At 45.6% G+C, this 26186-nt stretch overlaps 1 long non-coding RNA gene across 6 annotated transcripts in view; it reads left to right on the forward strand.

Moving 5' to 3' along the window:
- LOC109782058 (uncharacterized) overlaps positions 1-26186 on the forward strand; it is a 32271-nt gene that overhangs the window by 2838 nt on the left and 3247 nt on the right. For 2 of the 6 annotated variants that reach the window (XR_012203214.1, XR_012203215.1), the window contains one exon: positions 25613-25804. The exons of 1 other annotated variant lie outside the window; for it this stretch is intronic. This is a non-coding gene — a long non-coding RNA (uncharacterized lncRNA). Of the gene's footprint in view, positions 25839-26186 lie in introns of all 6 variants that reach the window. 3 more of the 6 variants (XR_012203217.1, XR_012203212.1, XR_002237432.4) reach the window with 3 other exon arrangements.

A 26186-nucleotide genomic window follows, 5' to 3' on the forward strand; every position in this document is an offset into this window, starting at 1 on the left:
ATTCTGTTTCTTAGTTTCTATCCTGATATTTGTTTTGTTCACACTCAATAAGCACGATACAACATGCATGCAGATTTGTGAACATTGTTTTAGAATCCACGACCATTTTTTGAATTCGATGCGAACATTTTAACAATTTTTCGTATTCATGTACTTTATTTGAATTCATGAACTTGTTTAAATACATGAACTTTTTTTAATATGTGATCATTTTATTAATACGTGGACATTTTTGGAATTCACAAAAAAATTTAATCCGTGAACTTTCTTTGAATACGTGAACTTTTTTGGAATTGGCAAACATTTTTCGAATTCGCAAACATATTTTTTGAATTTGTGAACATTTGATTCGCAAACTCTTTTTTTTTCAAATTTGCCTTAGATGTTAGTAGATTCGAAGGATATGGTGTGATGTATAAAGAATTATGGTCAATGCTATATTTAGTGTTTGGGTCATTATTATTTGGAAGCAGGGTAAAAAAAGAAGATTATCATTTGGGCTTGATAGAGTATGATTATATCCCACTCAAACGCGTGTCCCACCTTGGTAGAATACACCAACCATTTTGGTAGGGGGCCTATAACTAAAAAAAAGGCAGCCCGGTGCATGTAGCTCCCACTTGAGCAGGGTCCGACCACTTTGGGCGAGCCTATAACTCATCTCTACAATTCTGTTTAGGCCTTGTTCCGCTAATACGCTAGGCATCATCTCCTTTCCCGTATTTCTTTTAGTCTCACTCCCAAACACTTCACGATCCAACAGAGGGAATGACAACATCCATGGTGACATTGTCCCCTTTGGTCGTTCATGCCACTTGAGAGGATGAAGGCTCTAGCAACATCATGCGAGAGGCATCAGCGCTAGTGATTTTGCCACCATCCTGGCCACGACGACAATGCCGCAGAGCATATAGTGGAGGGTAGAGTAGGAAAGTGGAGCGACGGCGCCGCGGGAAGAGGTGCACTCGAACGGGGGGCACTGCAGTTTGTTTCTTCTACCGGGCGAGTGTCAGTCAGATAGACAAGACTCCCAACAAAATGTTGATAAAGCGTTAGATTAGACAATGGATCAACATCAGTAGTAGGGAGGTGAACATTGAGCTCCATGGGAGCCTCAACAGTGCGCTCATCAGTAAGAGCAACACGAGTAAGAAGATCCTGGATTATTATTTTTGAGCAAGAAGGGACCTCAGTTCCAAGAAAGTAGTAGAGAGGGCCAAGATAAGACATAAGAAACTGCATAACATGCCTTCACAAAGGCAATATGCTCACGGTCTGCGTCGATGATGATCATGTCATCAACATGAAGAAGATTCCTACCAAGAGCAGAAAGGAGGGCAAACAACGTCGGATCTTGAGCACTCGCTGAAAACCAACAACATCCACCATCAAGGCAAAACGCTCAAACCAGGCGGGGGAGGCTTGCTTAAAGCCATAGAGAGCGATGAAGACGACTAAGCATGTCATAAGGAGTAGAATACCTAGGTGGTGGTTGTATGTAAACCTCCTCACGCAGCTCACTATTAAGAAAGGCATTCTTAACATCAAGCCTAGACATGAACTGGTGGCGAACAAAGGCCACAAGCATATGGTTTTGCAGGAGCAAGAGTCTCATCGTAATCAGGATCAAGCTCCTGATGAAAGCCATGACCCACAAGTTTTTCTAATGCTCAAGAGAACCATCAGAGTGAGTCCTAACCTTGTAGACCCACCAAGTGATGGGACGAACACGAGGAGGAACAGAAACAATATCCCACGTGCTGATGCACTCAAGAGCAACAATCTCCTGTGTCATCACAAGGTGCCATTTGGTATGAACAACATCACAACAAGAAGTCAGCTCAAGAATAGCAGCGCCAACGCTTGGAAGACCAAGGCGGTCATCAGGCCGAAGCGGACGAGGACGCAAGCCATAAGTAGGCCAAGACGGGGAAGATGGCACATCAGTAGACGCATCGACAACACGCAGACGACCTATCTAGAAGTTAGGATTTTTTTTTGGAAGAATACGAGCTGGAATCATCGAGGGATAAACTCAGGTGATGGAGACAAGGAAACCACCGGTGATGAAGGTGTAGAATCATGTGATAAGCGAGGTGAGGAAATCATAGGAGATGATGACGTTGGTTCTACAATAATCAGAGAAGCATGAGCAGTACGACGATTGGATAAGGGTTCAATAGGAGTGGTAGGAGTGTCGGGAAAATTGTGAGAAGAGATATACTCCACTTAAAAGGCCAAAGAAGATGGACGTGGGTAGAAGGGAGGAGACTCTACAGAAGTCATATCCTAAGAAATAGGCATTCGACGACCAACATGATCCCAACAATGATATCCCTTATGCTCATCGTTGTATCCTAAGAAGACACACTCAACAAACTGAGAAGTCAGTTTGGTGCATTCACGAGGGGCAAGAAGGACATAGCAAACACAACAAAAAAATTGAAGCGCCGAATAAACGATCAAATAGACGGTTCGAAAGGAGCGTCACCCTGCAGAGCAGTGGATTGCTGAAGGTTGATGAGATAGATGGGAGTGGAGACAGACTCGACCCAAAAGTGCGGTGAAAGAGAGGCGGTGACCATCAATGGACGAGCCGTCTCAAGAAGGTGATGATGCTTGCGCTCAGCCACGCCATTTTAAGCATGAGCACCAGGATAAGAGAACCAAAGTCTGCTCAGCAAGGATTCCACGCAACAGCTTGGAGATATACTCTCCACCAGAGTCACCATAGAACACATGAAATAGGCGTAGAGAATTGAGTGTGAACCATGGCAGCAAAAGGCTTATAGATAAGACCACACTACGAGAAGAAATAAAGTATATATCCAAGTGTGTTGAGAGAAGTCACTAGCGGAGGCAAAGGGAGATGATCTCTCGAGATCAGAGTGAACAAGGTCTAAAGGATGCTGAGACACTGTCTCGCTATGAGTACAAGGTAACTGGACCACGTATTAGAGACATCATCGGAGACGGATCCAAGAAGACACGTCGAACTAAGGATGAGAGATCATAAGATCATAAGTGACCCAAGGTGATGATGCCACTCTTGAACATATCTGGTAGACAAGGCAGAGATTGGCGGCACTGGCGGTAGAGGGACTTTGATCCGATATCCCACTTGCATGTCCACTCTTCATACCCCGCTGATCTGGCTGGGTGTTCCTTTCATGTTTGCGGGTTGTGTGCCACGTGCTTGATTAAGCACCCCAGGTTCTCCTACTGTGCGCCCTTGGCCTCGACTTTAGGTAGCGCCTGTCCTCGGCTCGTCCCGTGTATAATCCAGGTACGCGTCGACTGTCCGAGCTCCTGCTCACCATTGGTGGTGCTCGAGCATGCGGTTATGGTGTCACACATAAAGGGAACACGGGATGTGGGATTGAGACAGTGCTTGTAGCAACCCGCAGCAAGGCAAAGGATGCCATCCAGACTGGCAGGGAGCGGAGGTGGTCACAAAGGTGGGCGTTGACTCCATAGGAGTCTCAACAGTGCGCTCATCAGTAAGAGTAGCACGAGTAAGAAGATCCTGGACATACTTCTCTTAGAAAATAAAGAAGTCATTAGAGGTAGAAGTACCGAAGAGGACCAAGATCGGACATAAGAAATTCACTATGATGAGCCTTCACCAAGGATGCACTTAGAGTCATTGCAAGTGATGATCGACATGCAGAAGAAGTGTTCGGCACGAGTTGAATGGTGGACCGAAAGTGTAGGCTAATGAGCACTCGTCAAAAACTAGCCACAATCACTATTGAGACGAAGCGCTCAAACCAGGCACGAGGGGTTTGCTTAGGGCCATATAGACAACGGCGAAGACAACAAACCATGCCATTAGGAAGAGAACCTAGGTGGTGCCTACTTGTAGGCATTCTTGACATCAAGTTGAGAGACAGACTAGCGGTGAATAGAAGCCACATTGAGAAATGTGCGAAGAGTGGTCAAGTGGGCCATATATATAGGATAAATGTCTCTTCGTAGTCATGACCATGTTCTCACCACTAAACGAGCTTTGTAACGCTCAAGAGTATCATGAATCTTAACCTTGTAGAGTCTTAACCTTGTAGACCTACTTACAAGTGATGAGACGAGCATGAGGAGGAAGAGAAATGAGATTCCACGTGCCGATGCGGGCAAGAGCATCAATCTTCGATGCCATCACATGCGGCCATTTGGGATGAACAACCTCACGGCAAGAAGTCGTGTCGGGAAGAGCTGCGCAGTAAACATAGCGGTCAATAGGTAGAAGTGAGCGAGCTCGGAAGCCATAAGTAGGCTAAGCTGGACGCGGTGCGTTGCCAACGAAAGAAGATATAATAGTTGAGGGAGATGGCTTATCATAAGAATCCACAACACGCGGACCACCACTGTAGTAAAGTTGAGGAACATGAGCAAAAGAAGGAACATATAAAAAGTCAAAGTGAGTCATAACATTCCCACCAAGTGATGTGAACACGAGGAGGAAGAGAACAATATCCCATGTGCCGATGTGCTCAAGAGTAACAATCTCCTTTGCCATCGCAAGGTGCCATTTGGTATGAATAACATCACGATAAGAAGTCGGTTCAAGAACACCAGCGCCAACGCTTGGAAGACCAAGGCGGTCAACAGGCGGAAGCGGAGAAGGAAGCAAGCCATAAGTAGGCCGAGAGGGGAAGTGACACATAAGTAGACACATTCAGAACATGCGGACGATGTATATAAAAGTGAGGAAAAGATGGAAGAATACGAGAAGAAATCATCGGGATAAACTCAAGTGATTGAGACAAGGAATCCACAACTCCACAACTGATGAAGGTGTAGAGTCGTGTGATAAGCGAGGTGAGGAAATCATAGGAGATGATGGCATTGGATTTGCAATTATCGGAGAAGCGGGAGCAATACAACGAATGGATAAGGGAGTGATAGTAGTGTTGGATTTTAAAAAAAGAGAGATTTCCTCCATTGAAATGGTCGAGGAAGATGGACGCGGGTAGAAGGGATGACACTCATCAAAAGTCATATCCCTAGAAATAGGCATCTGACGCCCAACATGATCCCAATAATGATATTCCTTATGCTCATCGTTGTATCCTAAGAAGACACTCAACAGACTGAGCAATCAGTTTGGTGCGTTCACCTGGGCATGAACGACATAGCAAGCACAACCAAACAATTAAAGCGAAAGCATCAAATAGACGCTCGAAAGGAGCGCCACCCTGCAGAGCAATATATTGCTGAAGGTTGATGAGATAGATGGAAGTGGAGACAGACTCGGCCCAAAAGTGCAGTGAAGGAGAGGTGGTGACCATCAATGGAGGAGCCGTCTTAAGAAGGTGACGATGCTTGCGTTCAGCCACACCATTTTGAGCATGAGCACCAGGATAAGAGAACCAGAGTCTGCTCAGCAAAGATTGCACGCAACAGCTTGGAGATATACTCTCCATCAGAGTCACCATAGAACACATGAATAGGTGTAGAGAAATGAGTGTAAACCATTGCAGCAAAAGGCTTATAGATAAGACCTCACTATGAGAAGAAATAAAGTATATATCCAGGTGTGTTGAGAGAAGTCACTGGCGGAGGCAAAGGGAGATGATCTCTCGAGATCAGAGTGAACAAGGTCTAAAGGATGCTGAGACATTGTCTCGCTATGAGTATAAGGTAACTGGACCATGTATTAGAGATATCATCGGAGACGGATCCAAGAAGATCACGTCGAACTAAGGATGAGAGATCACAAGTGACCCAAGGCGATGATGCCACTCTTGAACATATCTGGTAGACAAGGCAGAGATTGGCGGCACTGGCAGTAGAGGGACTTGATCCGACATCCCACTTGCCTGTCCACTCTTCGTACCCCGCTGATCTGGCTGGGTGTTCATTTCCTGTTTGCGGGTTGTGTGCCACGTGCTTGATTAAGTACCCCAGGTTCTCCTACTATGTGCCCTTGGCCTCGACTTTAGGTAGCTGTCTTCGGCTCGTCCCGTGCATAATCCAGGTACGCGTCGACTGTCCGAGCTCCTGCTCACCATAGGTGGTGCTCAAGCGTGCGGTTATGGTGTCACATAAAGGGAACATGGGATGTGGGATTGAGACAATGCTCGTAGCAACCCGCAGCAAGGCAAATGATGCCCATCCAGACTGGTAGGGAGCGGAGGTGGTCAGACTCCATAGGAGTCTCAACAGTGCGCTCGTCAGAAAGAGTAGCACGAGTAAGATCCTCGACATACTTCTCTTACAAAATAAAGAAGTCATTATAGGTAGAAGATACCTCAATCTCAAGGAAGTACCAAAGAGGACCAAGATCGGACATAAGAAATTCACTATGACGAGCCTTCACCAAGGCAATGTACTTAAGAGTCATTGCCAGTGATGATCGACATGTAGAAGAAGTGTTCGACCACAAGTTTTATGGTGGGCCGAAACTGTAGGATAATGAGCACTCGCGCAATCACCATTGAGACGAAGCGCTCAAACCAGGCACGAGGGGTTTGCTTAGGGCCATATTGACAACGACAAAGACGACAAACCATGCCATTAAGAAGAGAACCTAGGTGGTGGCTACTTGTAGGCATTCTTGACATCAAGCTGAGAGACAGACTAGCGACGAATAGAAGCCACATTGAGAAGTGTGCGAAGAGTGGTCACGTGGGTTACATATATAAGAGCAGATGTCTCTTCGTAGTCATGACCATGCTCTCACCACTAAACGAGCTTTGTGTAACGCTCAAGAGGATCATTAACCTTGTAGACCCACTTACAAGTGATGAAACGAGCACGGGAGGAAGGGAAATGAAATTTCACGTGCCGATGCGGGCAAGTGCATCAATCTTCGATGCCATCACATGCAGCCATTTGGAATGAGCAAGCTCACGGCAAGAAGTCGTCTCGTCAAGAGCTGCGCAGTAACCATAGCAGTCAATAGGCAGAAGCGGGCGAGCTCGAAAGCCATAAGTAGGCTAAGCTGGAGGCGGTGCGTTGCCAACGGAAGAAGATATAATAGTCGAGGGAGATGGCTTATCAGAAGAACCCACAACACGCGGACCACGTGTGTAGTAAAGTCGAGGAACATGAGCAAAAGAAGGAACATATAAAAAGTTAAAGTGAGTCGTAACATTCCCACCAAGTAATGGGACGAACACGAGGAGGAAGAGAAACAATATCCCACGTGTCGATGCGCTCAAGAGCAACAATCTCCTCTGCCATCGTAAGGTGCCATTTGGTATGAATAACATCATGATAAGAAGTCGGCTCAAGAACTTCAGCACCAACGCTTGGAAGATCAAGGCGGTCAACAGGTGGAAGCAGATGAGGAAGCAAGCCATAAGTAGGCCGAGAGGGGAAGTGGCACATCAGTAGACACATTCACAACACGTGGACTATGTATATAAAAGTGAGGAAAAGATCGAAGAATACGAGTAGAAATCATCGGGATAAACTCAGGTGATGGAGACAAGGAAGCCACAACTGATGAAGGTGTAGAATCCTATGATAAGCGAGGTGAGGAAATCATAGGAGATGATGGCATTGGATCTGCAATTATCTAAGAAGCTGGAGCAGTACAACGAATGGATATGGGAGTGATAGGAGTGTTGGATTAATGAAAAAGAGATTTCCTCCATTGAAAAGGTCGAGGAAGATGGACGCGGAGGGATGAGACTCATCAAAAGTCATATCCCGAGAAACAGGCATCTGACGCCCAACATGATCTCAATAATGATATCCCTTATGCTCATCGTTGTATCCTAAGAAGACACTCAACGGACTAAGCAGTCGGTCTGGTGCGTTCACGTGGGCAAGAAGGACATGGCAAACACAACCAAACAATTGAAGCGCCGAATAATTGGGAGGGAATCAAATAGACGCTCGAAAGGAGCGCCACCCTGCAGAGCAATGGATTGATGAAGGTTGATGAGATAGATGGAAGTGGAGACAGACTCGGCCCAAAAGTGCGACGACCTTCTTTCGACGCAAAGGAAGATGGACCCTCGACATTGTCTCGCTATGAGTATAAGGTAACTGGACCTGTTTATGATGGCGACAACCTTGATGGTTTAGAGACATCGTCAGAGAAGGATCCAAGAAGGCCACATCGAACTAAGGATGAGAGATTTCAAGTGAACCAAGGCGATGATGCCACTACTGAAAATAGTTGGTAGGCAAGGCAACAAAGTCTGAGATCGGGGCGGTGGCAACAAAGGGACTTGATCCAACATCCCACGTGCCTGTGCACTCTTCGTACCCTGCCGATTTGGCTTGGTGTTCTCCTGTTTGCGGGTTGTGTGCCACGCACTTGATTAAGCACCCTAGGTTCTCCTACTATGCTCCCTTGGTCCCGGGTTTAGGTAGCGCCTTGTCCTTGGCTCGTCCCGTCCATAATCCAGGTACACCTCGACTGTTCGAGCTCTTGCTCACATTGGTGGTGCTCGAGCGTGTGGTTATGGTGTCGCGCAACAAGGGAACACAGGATGTGAGATTGAGATAGTGCTCATAGCAACCCGCAGCAAGGCGAAGGACACCCATCCAGACTGACATGGAGCGAAGGTGGGCACAAAGATGGACGTTGACTCCATATCCATAGGAGTCTCAACAGTGCGCTCATTAGTAAGTGCAGCACGAGCAAGAATCTTGGATATACTTCTCTTAGGCAATAATGAACAATCTCAAGGAAGTAGCGAAAAGGATCTAAGATCAGACATACGAAATTCACTATGACGAGCCTTCACAAAGGCATTGTACTTAAGAGTCGTCGCCAGTGATGATTGACATGTAGAAGAAGTGTTCAACCACGAGTTGAATGGTGGATTGGAAGTGCAGGATCATGATCACTCGCCAAAAACCAGCCGCAATCACCATTGAGAAAAAGAGCTCAAACCAGGCACGAGGGGTTTGCTCAGGGCCATATAGACAGTGACGAAGACGACAAACCATGCCATCAGGAAGAGAACCCGGGTGGTGGCTACTTGTAGGCATTCTTGACATCAAGCTGAGAGACAGACTAGCGGCGAATAGAAGCCACATTGAGAAGTGTGCGAAGAGTGGTCGTGTGGGCCATATATATAGGAGCAAATGTCTCATTGTAGTCATGACCATGTCCTCACCACTAAACAAGCTTTGTAACACTCAAGAGTATCATAAGTCTTAACCTTATAGACCCACTTACAAGTGATGAGACAACCACGAGGAGGAAGGGAAATGAGATTCCACGTGCCGATGCGGGCAAGAGCATCAATCTTCGATGCCATCACATGCAGCCATTTGATATGAACGACCTCACGGTAAGAAGTCGTCTCGGGAAGAGCTGCGTAGTAACAATAGCGGTCAATAGGCAGAAGTGGGCGAGCTGGAAAGCCATACGTAGGGTGAGCTGGAGGAAGTGTGTTGCCAACAAAAGAAGATATAATTGTCGAGGGAGATGACTCATTAGAAGAATCCACAACATGCGGACCACAAGTGTAGTGAAGTCGAGGAACATGAAAAGTCAAAGTGCCAAAGAGTGCCTTTACTTTCTACTAGGAGGGAAGTACCATCAGCAGTAAGAACATGGATAGGAGAATCTGGATGTGGATTGGAGGACAAATTGGAAGAATCATAAGTTGTATGACCAAGGATACATGGAGGTGTACCAGATATTGTAAAGTGGTCTCTTGGTACCATTAGAGTAAGTAGCAAAACCTTGAAAACCTGTCAATGGAGAACCAAAAGAAGCAGCTACCAGACACTGACGTCGTATAATCTCTAGCGTAGTCAGGGCTCAATTGAAGAGGTCGATGAAGAAGCATTAATTTTCTAGAAGCGGACGGGGATTGGGGATCGTTCCAACCAGTTTTTTAGTTTAATCTTTTATCTGTTTTTCTCTATCTTTTTGTTTTTTTGTGTTCGTTTTTCCTTTTTAATTTTGTTGAACCTTCTTCAAATTTGTGAACAATTTTCTATCCGTGAACTTTAAAATTCGTGAACAATTTTTTAGTGTTTTTCGCATTTGTGATTTTTGATTTTTTTTAAAATTCCCTATTTGTGAAGATTTTTTTTGAAGATGTGAACATTTTTTGAACACGTGACGTTTTTGGAATTTGCATACATTTTTTAGAATCCATGCACAATTTTTGAATTCACCATGAACAATTTTTGAATTCGTGAACATTTTGGAGTTTACAATTGTCTTGAATACGTAAACATTTTTCGAATATGTGAACTTTTTGGAATTTGCGGAAGTTGTTTTAGAATCCACATATATTTTTTGAAATTGACTTGAGCATTTTATGAATTCACAATATTCTTCAATATGTGAACAATTTTTCGTATTCATGTACTTTTTTGGATTTGACGAACTTGATTTGAATACATGAACATTTTTTCACAAACTTCTTTTGGAATCCGTGAACAATTTTTAATTTGTGAGCATTTTTTAATTCACAAACTATTTTTTGAATACGTGAACATTTTTGGAATTGGTGAACAACTTTTGATTTTGCAAACACATTTTTTGAATTTATGAACATTTATTTAATTCGTAAACATATGTTTTGAATTTGTGAACATTTATTGAATTCGCAAACTCTTTTTTGAAATTTGCCTTGCATGTTAGTTGATTCTAAGGACATGGTGTGATGTATAAAGAATTGTGGTCAATGCTCTGTTCGGTGTTTGGGTCAAATTATTATTAGGAAGTAGGGGTTAACGTTTGCCAAAAAAGTAGGAGTATGACTATCCCACTCGCTCCTGTTTGCATGGCCCGCTTTGGAGAAGAATACACCAACCATTTTGGCAGCGGGCCTATAACTCATCTCATCAATTTAGTATAGGCCTCATTCGTCTAATATGCCAGTCATCGAGTCCTTTCCCGTATTTCTCTTAGTCTCACTCCCAACCACTTCATGATCCGAGAGAGGCAAAACGCTCAAACTAGGCACGAGGGGATTGCTTAAAGTCATAGAGAGAGCAATGAAGGGAAAAAAGCATGTCGTCAGGAGTACACTACCCAGGTGGTGGCTGCATGTAAACCTCCTCATGCAGCTCACCATTAAAAAAGACATTCTTAACATCAAGCCGAGACAGACTTATGGCGAACAGAGGCCATAAAAGAAGTGTGCAAGAAGTGGTCATATGGTTTGCAGGAGCAAAAAGTCTCATCGTAATCAGGACTCGTAATCAGAACCATGCTCCTGCTGAAAGCCACGAGCCGCAAGACGAGGTTTGTAATGCTCAAGAGAACCATCAGAGCGAGTCTTAACTTTATAGACCCACCAAGTGATGGGACGAACATGAGGAGGAAGAGGAACAATATCCCACGTGCCAATGTGCTCAAAGAGCAGCAATCTCTGCCATGGCAAGGTGCCATTTGGTATGAACAACATTACTATAAGAAGTTGGCTCAAGAACAACAGCACCAACGCTTGGAAGATTAAGGCGATCAACGGTTCGAAGCGGAGGAGGAAGGTAGCCATAAGTAGGCTGAGACGAGGAAGATGGTACATCTGTAGACGCATCCACAACACATAGACGACGTGTATAAAAGTGAGAAAAAGATGGAAGAATACGAGCAGGAATCATCGGGATAAACTCATGTGATAGAGACAAGGAAGCCACTGGTGGTGAAGGTGTAGAATCATGTGATAAGCGAGGTGAGGAAATCATAGGAGATGATGGCACTGGATCTGCAATAATCGAAGAAGCAGGAGCAGTACAATGAATGGATAAGGGCTCAATAGGAGTGTCAGGAAATTTTTAAAGAAGAGATATCCTCCACTGGAAAGGTAGAAGGAAGAGACTCATCAAAAGTCATACCCCAAGAAATAGGCATCTGAGGACCAACATGATCCCAACAACGATATCCCTTGTGCTCATCGTTGTATCCTAAGAAGACACACTCTACAGACTGAGCAGTCAGTTTAGTGCATTCATGTGGGGCAAGAATGACATAGCAAACATAACCAAACAATTGAAGTGCCGAATAACCAGGAAACAATCAAATAGACGCTTGAAAGGAGTGCCACCCCGCAGAGCAGTGGATTGCTGAAGATTGATGAGATAGATGGAAGTGGAGACAGAGTCGGCCCAAAAGTGCGGCGGAAGAGAGGTAGTGACTATCAACGGACGAGCCGTCTCAAGAAGGTGACGATGCTTGCACTCAGCCATGCCATTCTGAGCATGTGCACCAGGACAAGAGAACTGAGCAAGATTACCTTGCTCAGCAAGGACTACACGTAACAGCTTGGAGATATATTTTCTCGAGCAAAGTCAGCATAAAACACATGAATAGGCGTAGAGAACCGAGTGTGAACCATGGCAGCAAAACACATATCTAGATAAGACCTCACTACGGGAGAAATAAAGTATATCAATGTGTGTCAAGATAAATCATCTATATATATTCTCCAGTAGAGTCAGCATAGAACACACGAATAGGCGTAGAGAACTGAGTGTGGACGATGGTAACAAAATGCTTATATATAGATAAGACCTCACTATGGGAGGAATCAGGGCCGGGCAAGCAAAATCAGAGTCCCTGTGCGAAACTCATCCCCGCAGTCTATATCTATATCTATATCTATACCTACTAATAAAGCAAGGTGATATTCTTGGTTTCGTCCCGCTTAAACAATATTTTCCTACTTGAGGTGGTACTAAAAATTCGTCCATCTAGAATAAGCCGTAAGTTGTTTTCGTGACGCTCAAGCTGGGCAGATTTTGGGCCTAGCAACGAGCGAGGCAAGTGGGCTTTCTACTGAAGTTTTTTTAATGGGTCGTGAGCACGTGAGTGGACTTTTCAAAATCGGTGTACATGAGTTGTTTGAACCGAACTCACGAGCTTTCGTCCTGTCTCACCTCGCTTCTTTGGATATAATTTTGCCGGTTCATATACGTAAGCTGTTTGGAGGATCAACAAGCAGGAAGGAGGCGAAAAAGAATTAACCCCAACACGGAACGAAGGAACACCAGAATCGATCGAAAGGAGCAACCGCCGGATCCGGGGGAATCCTGCCCGTTCCGCGAGTGAGTGGACGGCGGACGCGTGGCAGCGGCGGCGCTGGCGCCATTCCGGCGAGGCGAGCTGGCAGTGGGATTGGGCGCTTGGGCGCGGGAGTGAGTGGACGGGGGACGCGGGGCGGCGGCAGCACTCCGACGAGGCGAGCTGGTGGCGGGATTGGGTGCTCAGGCACGCGATCTCCCACGAATCCACTGGGCCTGCCCCATCATCCGCGCCGCAGCGCGACTCCACCGGCATGGAGGCCCGTGCCTGGGCAGCCGCCGCCTCGGCGTTTCGTCTCCTCCGGAGGCACTGCGAAGGGGGCCATTGATCTCGGTGTAGCTTCACTTTATGCATTTCGGGTGGAGTTTCTCTACAAGAGGTCGGATAAGTACTTGGCAGTTGGCATGGCGGCGTGTCAGGCTGGTTGCAGCGGTGCGGAGGGAGACCTTGACCTTCGCCGCTGGCTGATCTGGGGCGGTGCAGAAGGAGAGTTCAAAAGCAGCTCGCGGCTGCACTACGGCTGGCCGGAGGGAGCTGGGCAAGAGATACTGAGGGGCTCTACTGCCTCGAGCATGGCATACAACCCGATGGCATCATGCCAAGTTAGCTTTTTTATCTTTCAATTCTTTCACTTGTTTGTCTTTTACTTTCAGAGCTTACAAAATCTTAGATGTTGCTTACAAAAAATTCAGATACAATATTTTGATTGCAGACTGCATATATTCAGCAAGTAGATGCCTTCTCGACTGAATTGTAAGCCATGATCGAAGTTTAGTGGTATTGAAACAGAAAGGCAGATGACGATTAATTTTGTTATTGCCAGTCTCAACTTTAATCTCAGAATCTAGCCGGTCAGTGTTTGTGTCCAGCTTGGGCTAGCTAAACTCAATAGTGTTTGTCCGGCTTGGGCTGAAATTTTAATTAGTCTAGCTAGCTCTTGCTACGTACTTGATCCAGCCTACGGATCAATTAAGGCATTTCTCTGAATTAATTTTGCATCTACCGCAAAGCAATTCACTTGATGTGTTTCTTCGTCCAAAAGTACCGACTGCTAGGATCACACATCGTGCTCGTCAAAATGTATACTACGTGTTCAGGTGTGCGCCAACACTAACCAAACACATACGACAACACCGACGCCACCTTGTAAGATTCGAGGACCCGGTGAAATCAAGCGGACAAAATGGGGCGGCCATGTCAAATGAAGTCCAGCATGACTTGGTTCATTGTGTACGTGTGCATCTACTCACCAAAAAAATAAGGTTGCTCGGCATACTAGCTAGCAAGCCTCTCAGAAATTTCATCCATTTTGCCTTCTTCCAAAATCATGTACACGTGTGTACATTGTTGTGGCCAAAAACATCGACCAGCAAGTTTGTCCGGGATACTTCGGTACACAACGACATTCGGGGCATCACCAACATGGCAAACAAGCAAATCCTGAACTTCTTTGAACAACAAAGGGGCTATATTGAGGAGGTGTGGTGCGAAGGCCACACACGATAAGTGCGGGGAGCTGCGGGGGCACACAGCAGAGAGGTTGAGGAAGAGCTCGTGGAACGAATATGTTGATAGGGTAGGCAAACACACAACGCGCTTCACCTCTTCCACGAGACCTTGCGGTTTCTACTCTAGCCGGGGCTCCACGCCGATATTTTCGAGTTGAGGTCAGCATCATGAACAACTGTGGTCATGTGACTGTTAGAAATACTATCCTGCTCACTCTGTCAACCGCATAGCCTCGCCGCGGGTCGAGATTGTAATTGCCACTTTGAGGTCGAGACATCTATTTTGTATCTGGGAAAAAGGATGAAGCCACGATAATGATTGGACGTCGTGTTGATCTCCCGTGGCAACGCACGGGCATGTTTACTAGTAGAAAATTAAAACATGTGTAGTGTATATATCATAGTGTCTTACATAGCAAGGAATATATTCAAGAATCATACCTATTCGAAGCTTGGTTGCATAGTCTTTACTTGAATAACAACATTCTTTTAGTGTTCTTTGAAATGAAATCTTCAATATCCTCGTAATCAATGTTCTCCAACACTTCACTCTCAAGTGCTATTGTGGCCAAATCAGTAAGCCTTTGTTGTGTCATTGTAGTACACAAATACGACTTCAATAGCTTCAATTTCGAAAAGCTTCTTTCTGCTGATGCAACAGTCACAGGAATGGTCAATAGAACTATGTATGCAACACCTGCATTGGGAAAACAATCATGTCACTCTAAAAACTTTAGAATTTCAACTGGCCCATATCATCCTTTGGAATGGAATCTTTAAGTAATGTAAACTCCACTACAGTTCATTGGCATCAATGTTAGATTTGCCATTTTTTAAGGGTTGCCTCAAGATTATCACAAGATTTCAAGCTCTCATTATCCAATGACTGCAATGATTTGGAAGTAAATAAAAAACGAAAATCTTTTTGCTAACCTCATATTGTTCAAATCTGATTGTAAGTGACATAATTGCTTGATCAACAATAGTTGTAAAATAACCGTTTCTAAATGATTCCTCTGCAGACTGTGTGGGAACATTTGTGTCATCCGGGTTCTCATCAAAATGTCTCTTTCTTTTAATTCCCCGTCTTTCATGAAATGTTGTGCTAATAACCATATCAAGTGCAATTTTTTTGGCTATCTCCAATGCTTCTAAAAGCCACTTTCTCTATACCCTTCGAAAAAAATCAACCCTTTCACTTTCTCAATAGCAACATCTATAAGCATATCCTTTGCTTGCAAGTGTTTGCTTACTAAATTAACAACATATAATACCTCAGACCAAATTACTATTGCCACTATAAGTTCATACTCCCTAGGTTCATTATTTGCCAAACCTTTGCCTTGCTGCTCGTTTTATTTTTTTCGAGAAAACGCAAAAGATTTGCGTTTCATTGTATTGAAAAGAGGGGGTTTGTTACAATCCTCCTAGAAGGCGAGTTGCAGGGCAAATACAAGGGCATTAGTGAACATCCCAGGTTTGGGGCAGGATGACGCGGAGGCCAAGGGCCCCAGCTCTGGCCCAAAGAGCAGCCTCGGCCTTGATCGTGGCGATCAGGGAGGTGACCGAAGGGCGGTCTCTCTCGAAAACGCAGCCATTGCAATGTTTCCAAATCATCCATGGCACGAGCAGAGTGGCGGAGGCGAGGCCTTTGTGCATCGGCTTGGGCGTGTTCCGTTTAGCCAAGCGCCACCAGTCGTGAAGCGAGGCGTCGTTGTTGGGTGGCGGACAAGGGAGGCGCAGCCACGAGAGGATCTCATGCCATACCTGGCGAGCGAAGGGGCATCCCAGGAGAAGGTGGTGCAGTGTCTCTGGGGCCTGATCGCAGAGCGGACAGCAGGGTGGGCGAGGCAGGTTACGGCGCGGGAGGTGGTCGGCAGTCCAGCAGCGGTCGAGGTTCGCAAGCCAGTGGAAGAAGCGCACCCGTGGTGGTGCCCAACACTTCCAAGTAAGCCTCCAGGCCTGGCAGGTTACGATGCTGCTCGTTTTATATCATTATCAGTTTCAGATACCTAAAATGAAAAGAAAGGAAATATATGTTATAGTTGGAGATAGCCAAAGGAATTACATAATAATCAATATAAAAATATTTGGGACCTAATAGAGCCTCCCAAATGGCTGCACATTGAAATCTGATAGCTTTAACACTGTTGACACAACTCTCCCAATGTGTTGCTGATACTAACTTGAGCGTCACTCCTATATATGTTATCTTTTAGAATTGCATTTCTTCGTAAAAATTGCAGAAGTTATATAAATGTCTTGGATGATATCACAAAGTGTTAAATTAAGGCTATGGCAACCACAAGTAGAATAGATCGCTCTAGGATTTACATTCAAAACTCTCCTTTGTACCCCATGATGTTTTCCTTTCATATCTGACCCATTATCATGCCCTTGTCCTCACATTATCTATATCAAGATCAAGAAGCTTAAGTTCATTCTCTAGCACTTCTAAAAGTCCTTGCCCAGTCGTACCATTTACATCTAAAAATCCTAGAAAGGATTCTTCTACACAAACATGACTTGAAGATGAATCCACATACCTAACAATTGAAGATATCTGTTCTTGGTGGCTTGCATCAAGGTACAATCAAGTATGACCGAGAAATATTTGCACTCTTTATTTTCTTAACAATCTCAAACTTAATAGCTGAAGCAAGCAAGTGTATCAACTCATTCTAAATCTTGTGATCAAGATGATGAGCATGAGTTTCTTCATTTGTAATACGACAAGCATGCTCTTGAATAACTGTGTTAAATTCAGCCAACATCTCTACTAGATCCAAGAAATTCCCATTGCTATCTTCATACAGTTTGATGTTACTACCACAAAAGGCTAGATTATGCTTGGCAATAAATTTAATAATGTAAACAATTCTGGAGAAAAAAATTCTCCAGTGCTCCTTTTCATTCTCAAGTTGACCTTGAGCATCTTTATCAATAGTTTGATGCTTTTGCAATCTAGTAGTAGAGAGCTCATACCAAGTGGTCATATTCAAAACATGATCTACACTTGTCTCATGCTCTTTTAAGTGTATTGCCAAGATGTGTCCAATCATCACTGCCAACTGACCTTTTCTATGCCCTTTTGTAAATAATTTACAACCAAAGCAAAATAGTCTATTCAGGTCCTTAGAATAGACAAGGTAATCTCTATCGCAATGCTCCCCATTTGACATAATTCTAGTATAGAATAGTGCAGAAAACCCTGCTAGAATATCTATCCTTAGGACCTTTCTGAAATTGTGAGTCTCTTTTAGGGCCCTTTTGTGCTAAATTGTCAATCTGCTTAGGATCAAGACAACCCCAGTTTCTTGGATCCAATATATCAACATGAAAAGAACCACCGACATCCGCAACAGGTGAAGTATTTGAGTTAACATCAATACTAGTTGTCCTGATGTCATCACCATTATTATGCATATCAATATTTGTGTTACCAATAAGATCATCATCAACCTCATCATTATTTTCTTTATTTGCTTGTTCATCTCTATGATCATTGTCAACATTATTATCAACCATGAGGCCTTGATCCTGTGATTGATTATTAGAGGACACGTGTGGTTCTTTTGCAACAAACTTATCCATGGCTCCTTTCTGTAATCGACCTAACTTCTCTGTTTTTTGTTTTTGTCAAACGCTTTTGGTAACCGGATTCATGTTCTCTATCCTGAGAAGACATGACTTGGATCTTGAAACATGTAGAGAAAAGATGTAAAATAACATAATTAACAAGCTATTGGCATATATTAAAATTGCTAGATGGAATGCGATCTGCGGAACTCACGGATCGATGGCCGACAGCTGATAGAAGCACATGCTGAATTGGATGGGGATGGATCGATGGAGGATCGCCGAGCTTCAAGCGTCGTATTGGAAAAAGAGGAGAGGAGCCGAACAGACAAGAGATGAGGGTAGGAGGCGGCGTTGGAGAGGACTTGTCCACTCGACTTGGTGTCCTCGATGGCTCAATGCCTTGATTGCTCGTCGCCTGGGCTCCATGGGAGACTCTATGCATCCTAGACGCGCTAGCGCTAGCGGGGCGGCTTACGGGCCCATGCTGGATATCGAGCAGCAGGCCTGTTGGCTGCTGCTTGCTATGGGCTGCCTTGTGCTAGGAATTTCATGGCCCCTGGAAATTGGCCATGTTCCGTTGCACGGACTACACGCCCATGGGCTCAGGCCTGGAAGAAATCAAGTATATGCATGTGTGTTAAGAGAAATCATCTATAAAGATAATATACTAGTGATGACCTCCTTCCAAGGCAAAGGGAGATGGACCCCAGACATCAGACTGAACAAGGTCGAAAGGACGCTTGCTCGTGCTCCTGCTCGCCGATGGTGGTGCTCGAGTGTGCGGTGATGTGGCCACCCAACAAGGGAAGACAAGATGTGGGATCGAGGCAACACACATAGTAACCCACAACCAGGCAACGGATGCCCAGCCGGACTGGTAGGGAGCGGAGGTGGATACAAAGGTGGACTTTGAGCTTCATAGGAGTCTTAATAGTGTGCTCATCAGTAAGAGCAGGAAAATCCTGGATATACTTCTCTTGGGAAATAAAGAAGCCATTAAAGGTAGAAGAAACCTCAATCTCAAGAAAGTAGCGAAGAGGACCAAGATCAGACATAAGAAACTCACTATGACGAGCCTTCACAAAGGCAATGTACTTATAATGTTGTCGGTGATGATCGACATATAGAATAAGAGTTCGCCCACGAGTTGAAATGTAGACAAAAAGTGCAGGATCATGAGCACTCGCCGAAAAACCAGCCGCAATCACTATTGAGATGAAACGCTCAGACTAGACACGAGGGGTTTGCTTAAGGCCATATAGAGAGCAACAAAGACGACAAACCATGTCATCAGGAAGAGAAGCCACAACGAAAAGTGTGCGAAGAGTGGTCATTTGGGCCATAGGGGCAAATGTCTCATCATAGTCATGACCATGTTCCGACCACTAGACGAGCTTTGTAATGCTCAAGAGAACCATCAGAGTCTTAACCTTGTAGACCCACATACAAGTGATGAGACGAGCACAAGGAGGAAGGGAAATGAGATCCCACGCGCCAATGCGCGAAAGAGCATCAATCTCCGATTCCATCACATGCTGCCATTCGGGATGAGCAACAACGTCATGATAAGTCGTCTCGAGAAGAGCGGTGCTAGAATAACCATAGCGGTCAGTAGGTGGAAGCAGGCGAGCTCGAAAGCCATAAGTAGGCTAAGTTGGAGGTGGTGCGTTGTCTAACAGAAGACAGTAGTCGAGGGAGATGGCTCATCAGAAGGTTCACAACACGCGGATGACCAGTGTAGTAAAGAAGATGATGAGGGGGGATCAATGGGGAAGCCTCAGGTAATGAACGAGGTGGGGAAGCCGCAAGTGACGGTGTGGGGTCTACAACAGTAGTATGGGAAGACAAGGTGGGATGGGTGGACGAGGGCAATACTTGAGTGATAGGTGTATTTGAAAAAGTGAGGAAATAAATATCCTCAATGGGGGAGGTCAGAGAGCATGGACGTGGATATAAAGGACGAGACTCATCAAAAGTCACATCCCGAGAAATGTGCATCCGACGACTGGCAGGATCCCAACGCAGATAGCCCTTGCTCATCATTGTAACCTAAGAAGACACATTCAACAGACTAAGTAGTTAGTTTGGTGCATTTATGGGGGGCAAGAAGAATGTAGCAAATGCAACCAAACAAATGAAGTGTTGAGTAGTCAAGAGAACAACCAAAAAGATGCTCGAGAGGAATGTCAGTCTGTAGAGCAAAGGAAGGATTAATGTTGATGACAATCATCAACGCAAAAGTGAGGTGGAAGAGAGGCGACAATCATCAACGCACGAACCGCCTCAAGAAGGTGATGCTGCTTGTGCTCAGCAACACCCTTCTGAGTATGAGCACCAGGACAGAGAACTAAGGAAGTGTGCCCTGCTCAATAAGGAATCCACCCAGCAAATGGGAGATGTACCTAAGGATCCTGAAGCCGTTGAGTTCCACATGAAGCACACCTTGCTCCAGGCCACCATGCATTGCCCGTCGTTGACTATGTCGGTCCCGCTCTAAAGGAAAACGCGAATGTACTTCTCGACCGCCACAACGAAAACGCGAATGTACTTCTCGACTATGGCGATGGCTTGATAAACTGGAATGGAGAGAAGTACTAATTTGACAAGCATGAGCCAGCCTCCCATGTTTAGTAGATTCTCAATCCAAGTGGGGATGCAGTTGAGAACTTTGTCTAGAAGAGGCTACATGTGGACTGTGCGAATCTTGCACAACAAGGGGAGGCTAAGGTAGGTGCACGGGAGCGCTGGGAAAGCACATGCGAAGCTTAGCTTATAATCAATTAAATCTCGGTGATGCTGCAATAGATTGGTGCAAAGGAACACTTGTCGAAGTTGGTGCATAAGCTCGATGTGCCACCAAGATCAGGTTGCCGCACGTCGAAGACAGGACGACAACCATGTCAGCATTGTACACTAACATGAGGTGCTTGACGCCATGCCAACACGATGGCTCTAACATGACAATGCTCTTCGCATGGACCAACAAGGAGTTGAGCACCTCCAGCACAAAGAAGAAACAAAGACAAAAGGGGGTCACCTTGCCACAGGCCATGACGGTGAAGAATATGCCTCCCGGGCACCCTATTGAGGGTGTCTACTGTAGAATCATCCACACCAACTCGTTGAATCCGTTGCCAGTGCCGGCGTGCCATCAGACCATATGAGGAAGGGCCATGAGACTGAATCGAATGCCTTCGCAGTGTCAACCTTGAGCATAAGGGTTGCGATGTGTCTAATGTGCAAGCCTGTAGTGGTGAGCATGAAGGAGCTCTGGTTTTCCTTGATCAGTTCTGGGAGCCGAGGCATGATGTGGAGAGCAAGCAACTTCGAGAAAAGCCTACCAAAGGTATGCAACAAACAGATCAGGTGGAATTGTGCGAGCTTATTCGAGTTTTTCTTCTCTGCACTAAGACAATGAGGGCATCATTAGGCTCGACGAGGCAACCCGGTATAAGCAAATAGAGCTTGTGGACGACTACGGCAAGCTCATCTTTGATGATCTCCAAAGCGAGTTGGTAAAATAACTCTACGAGGGATGGCGCACCCCATGATGGACGAGTAGTCTGCCAGCGTCTACTCCTTATCCTCATGGGTCAAGGCGACAATACTGTCACGGGCAATGGTAACCATGTAATTTTTGCAATGGCAGTGGCACACATGGATGTAGAAGTAGCACGTGTTTGCGTCTCCCTCGGCTAGCTAGTGGAAGCGGAGGGCTGGCGTGGGATGATGCACTTGAGGGAGGCCAAACCAAGCAACTTAAGCTTCAACTCTTTGCGTAGATTAAACTCCTTTTGGGACAGCTGTCGGGACTCCTGCACCACGTTGAGCTGAAAAATGATTTCCTTAGCCATGAGCTGTTGTAGCTTGATGCTGCCAATATGCCGGTTGCTCCACAGCTACAATGTGTTGTCCATATGCTCCAGCAGGACACCCAAACACTAGAGTTGGCGAAGGTGCGACGACACATGCTAGGCATCAGCAACCACCTGGCGGAAGCCATCAAAATTGGGCCAGATATCCTTGAAGTGGGACTGGTGAGCCCTAGGCATGAAAATCTTGGTGTACACGCTAAATCTAATGCCATGGAGTATCCGCGCGGAAAAGCAACTAGGATGTCATTACCCCCGATTCGTTGAACAGAACAAGCGGTCTGGCTGCACCAACGTTGGTGACCGTCGCTTGTTGCTCGAACTGTAGCGTCGCCCGATGAGGTTGATCTCGCAAAGCCCAAGGTCAAGGAAACGGTGAAATCTGCCCATCTATCTTCTTTCTAGGTTAGCGTTATTCTTACCCGCCCCCGCCTGCTAGATCAAGTTGAAGTCACCGGTAACGACCCAAGGACCAGGTTGCGAGGAGCGCAACGCAGCTTTTGGAGGAAAGCAAAGTGATTTGCATCAGCTAAAGGACCACATACGGTTGACAATCACCAAGGGAGTGCCTAAGGCAAACACAGAGGGCAAAGGTTCGAGTCAGTGCATTAAGGCCTCACACGTTTCAAGAAGACCACGCCGAACTAAGGATGAGAGACGAGAGTAACACAAGTAACCAAGGCGATGCCCCCACTGCTAAAAAGAGCTGGTAGACAAGGCAACAGAGGTGGAGAGACCGGCGGCGGTAGCAACAGAGGGAAAGTGAAGCCAGTCAAGCTCCCAGAGGCCCTGGGAGTTATGACATCGGGGTCCAGCACCAAGGACAACACCAGTGTGACGGTCCGAAACAGTGCATGAGTCAAAGTCGAGAATTACCCAACAACCAGAGTCAACAATCTGACCACCAAAAATGAGCTGCATGGTATGTTGAGGAACATGAAAGGACAAAGTGCTAAGAAGCCTTTGGCTATTAACAAGGAGGGAGGTACCTGTTAGGATATATGCAACTGTATTTCCAGGTGGCCATATGCCATTGTATACACGTACAAGTGTTTTACAATATGCAAAAAAACCTTTATAGAGTGGGGAAAATACAAAGGGGTACACGACTAAATATATAACTCTTAACTCCCCATCCCTCAAACTCATGGTGGATCAACAACACCGAGCTTGGAGAGATAGATATAGAAGTCATGTTGTGCTCTAGTTTGGGCCTTCCTAAAGAAATGTTCCAACTGTAACTCCGAAGGCACATACTGAGGAGCCATAATCCGAATTTTGCACACAAAAAAAAGCATCAAAGCCAATATGCTTGGTGAGTTCATTCTTCGTTGGGTCGCGCGCAACACTACGAGCACATGTATTGTCAAATAAGAGCAAAGTAGGTGTAGTGACAGAAATACCAAACTTCTGAAGTAACCACTGCAACCAAGTCACCCCTGCCGTCAAAAGAGCCATAGCTCAAGGCTCAGCCTCTGCACTCAAACGTGAAATTGTAGTCTGTTTCTTTGTCTTCGAGGCAGTGAGAGAATTAGTCCACATAGCATTTGAATAGGCCTGACGCTGTAATGAACTAGAGCAGGGAAAGAACATACGGTGAGAGATCGTGCCACGAAGATATCAGAGAACACAAAGGAGAAGGAGGTGACTATAGTGAACCAATGTGGGTGCAAAGACAAACTGACTCAAACTATGCACGGGATAGGAGATATCTGGATGAGTAACATCTAGATAAACAAGACTCCCAACAAGATGACGATAACACGTCGGATTAGACAAGGGTCACCATCACTAGCACGAAGGTGAACATTGAGCTCCATGGGAGTCTCAACAGTGCACTCATCAGTAAGAGCAGCATGAGCAAGAAGATTCTGGATATATTTTTCTTGGAAAATAAAAAAGCCATCAGAGGTAGAAGAGACCTCTATCCCAAGAAAGTAGGCGAAAATCAGACATAAGAAACTGCTCACTAAGACGTGCTTTCACAAAGGCAATATACTGAGGGTCGTTGCCATTGATGATCATGTCGTTAGCATACTCAGGGTCGGCAGAGACGCTCAGGGTTGTAGGGACGGTCATTAGGCTAGCGGCGGATGGAGCATCGAGGCCCAAGCTCTAGGCGGTGCATGCATCGCGGGTGGAGGAACGGTCGGCGTGGGGCGCAAGGAGCAGCAGGTGCGGAACTGTGGGGCTTTATCTCCCCTTGTCTAGCACAGGCTGCTGTAGAAGATGAAGGGAAGTCAGGGCGCCTCAAACGGCGGCAGCTCCCCTCTGGCTTGGACCAGAACCCCGGCAGCCACGGAAGTGCAGAGAAGCAAGCATAGCAAATGGCGCAGCCGCCTCCTCCCCTTGCTTGCTTCCTCTTCTTGGAGCCCTGTTCCAGCTCTCTCTCTCTCTCTCTCTCTCTCTCTCTCTCTTTAATATATATTACCCTGGATGAAGAATAACTTATTCTTCATCCCGGTCAAACGACCCACCAAGTCGGACTCCCTTCGTATCCGCTCGGTTGCCCCACCAAAAGAAAATAACAATTCCCACCACGGCTGGCAGACAATGATTTTTTTTATGTTAGCGAGGAAAAGAAAACTCCGCCTATGTTGTCTCAACATAGCCGGTCCCAAGCCCGGGTAAAGGAGGAGGGTTGTGATGGGCTTGGCGAGCCAATGTAAAAACTCAGCCACTCTTATGGAGATGAAACCCAAAAGATTTTCGTTGGGGCTTAAGCGTGCAAAGAATCTCAAGAGAGGTCGGGGTAGACCGAATTTGACATGGGAGGAGTCTGTTAAGAGAGACCTGAAGATTGGAGTATCACCAAAGAACTAGCTATGAACAGGGGTGCGTGGAAGCTTGCTATCCATGTGCCAGAGCCATGAGTTGGTTGCCAGATCTTGTGGGTTTCACCTGTAGCCTACCCCAACTTGTTTGGGACTAAAGGCTTAGTTGTTGTTGTTGTAGCGAGGAAAAGAAAATTTGGTCGTGGGTATTGCGAGCTAGCCTCCCCGCAGTTTCTGGGAAGCGCGGGCTCCACTACCAGCAGCATCGAGGTCGGAGGCGAGGGTTGATCGTTTCGGCCGCGAGCGGGCGGTTTTGCGTTGGGTGTCCTCGTCGGCGCTTGGCTTCAGCCACGGAGGAATCGGGGCCTCGGCTTCGCGGCGACACATTACAGCGTCCCTACTGTTGTGCTTCTGCTCTCGGTTGATTCGGGAGTGGGCATCAGCGTGTGAAATCGACTGCAGAGGATTAGGGCCTGGGGCATCGCATCTTCCTGCCGGTGGAAGGCCTGCGTCCCCTCGAGGCTGGTACGTATTCTGGCAAGGACAGAGGTTCTTAGCCATTTTTCATTGTGTGTGTATTCTTTAGATTCGCGTATATTCTTCAGTAATGCTCCCAAATCTCTGCTCACTCCAGAAGTCCAGATACAGTGCATCACGTAATTTTCTTGTTTAGTTGCCATTAGCCAACTTCACAGAATTCAAGTTGGATTTATTTGAACGGCAATGTCTCGAGCTTTTGGGGAGCAACAGTAATTACAAGCTTAGCTAGCGCCATACCAACACTTTGCCATTGTGAGGATTTGCATCCCACCTCTACCCCAATGTCACAAGTAAAATTATTGTGATTATCCATCTGATGACATGAGTAATTTAACTTTTGTTCTGTGTTTCATGTTGTCTGGAGCAATGTTTGGTTCCTAGCAGTTTCCAGATGGATTTATTTCCATTGCAATGAGAACGACTGTCAATATTTGCTGAATTTTTGGTCAAGACTCAACCCACAAACCAAGAGGACTTAACCCTCTTCTCCTTGATCTCCTTGATAGTCCAGCAATCAGCAAGTTGAAAAGATTTAAATCAAGGTTCCATGATAATTCTTTTGAATCTTCCTGTAAGGTAGGCTTTTCAGATATTCCATTTCAAACTAAAGGTGCATTCCTTTTACTTCCGGTAATATAAACTATGTATTTTTAATTGTCTAACCTTGTGTGCATAGGGTTTCTTTCACACGAGAGGTAAAGATGTTCCTTGTACAATATTTAGGTTCTGCAGAAAAATATTGTTTTAATTGGTTGTTGTTTGCCTGTCAGTCACACAAGCCTTTATTTATATTAGGCCTTAGATGCTACTCCCTCTGTAAAGAAATATAAGTGTTTAGATCACTACGGAGGGAGTATCAAGTACTATCTGTTATCCCTTTGTAATAGAAGAGCATAATTTCCACTCCCTAGTTGTTGATCATATTTCTCTGTGCCACATTCTAGTTCCAAAAATGCAT

The sequence above is a fragment of the Aegilops tauschii genome, chromosome 1, assembly GCF_002575655.3.
Source record: "Aegilops tauschii subsp. strangulata cultivar AL8/78 chromosome 1, Aet v6.0, whole genome shotgun sequence".
Classification (NCBI taxonomy): Eukaryota; Viridiplantae; Streptophyta; class Magnoliopsida; order Poales; family Poaceae; genus Aegilops; species Aegilops tauschii.